Source organism: Aptenodytes forsteri, unplaced genomic scaffold, assembly GCF_000699145.1.
Source record: "Aptenodytes forsteri isolate BGI_AS27 unplaced genomic scaffold, ASM69914v1 Scaffold213, whole genome shotgun sequence".
In the NCBI taxonomy this organism is placed as follows: Eukaryota; Metazoa; Chordata; class Aves; order Sphenisciformes; family Spheniscidae; genus Aptenodytes; species Aptenodytes forsteri.
The window spans coordinates 914922-915763 of NW_008795522.1; the positions used below are offsets into that span (position 1 = coordinate 914922).

Consider the following 842-nt stretch of genomic DNA (forward strand, 5'->3'; position numbering starts at 1 on the left):
GGGGGGGGGGAAGAGGGGGAGTGGGATCTGGTTATCATCATTTTTCATTAATTACCCGTCCCTCGGGAGGGGTGAATTAAGTCTATTTGGTGACCTCACATGGGCTGCCATGGCAACCGCCGGAAAATATTGCATTAGAGCCCATCACTATGCTGCCGAGATAAGGAGCGGGGAGTGCCGGGGGCGGCGCGAGCCCCCCAGCCCGGCCCCCCGTACAGCAGCACAGCCGCCCCAGGTGATTTGGGGTTCAGCCCATGGTGATGCTGAGGAGCCCCGAAATAACCCGGCCTGGACGGGACAGCAAAGGGTTCCAAAAAAAAAAAAGAGTGTTTTGCACCAAAAGGTGCTGCTGGGGCGGGATGGGTGCATGAGCCGCCCTGCTGCACCCTGAAGACACTCTGGGTTTGGGGGGGCTGTTACACCCCTCGCTGAGCTACGAGGCTATTGCCTGGGTGTAGGTCCTGCTGCGGGGGGCAAATTCGGGGGTGTCATGTCATTTTGGGGCTGGCGGGGTGACCTGGGGGGGACCCAATGTCCCCTGTCCCCTCCAGCTGGGCCTGACAGAGCCCCAGAAGGTGCCATGGGCCGGGGCGGCCAGGGGAGGCGTGGAGCAAGGGAAAGGATCCGGCCCTTTCCCCAGCACTGAACCCGCTCGGCCTCATCCCAAAACCTCCCCCAAGGCGAGCAGGGCAGCTGCGCTGGGAGCACGCCAGCCCGGCTCGCTCCCCTCCTGCTTTCTCCCAGAAAATCCTCCCGCTCGCCGCCGGTTTTGGTGCTTCCCAAATCGGGGCTCAGCATTGAACCCCATTCCCCTGTGGCTGCACAGCGGTGGGGGAGGGGCC

General features: G+C 63.1%; 1 protein-coding gene across 1 annotated transcript in view; it reads right to left on the reverse strand.

Annotated features, from left to right (window-relative positions):
• NAV1 (neuron navigator 1) overlaps positions 1 to 842 on the reverse strand; it is a 63284-nt gene that overhangs the window by 59297 nt on the left and 3145 nt on the right. The window lies entirely within an intron of this gene.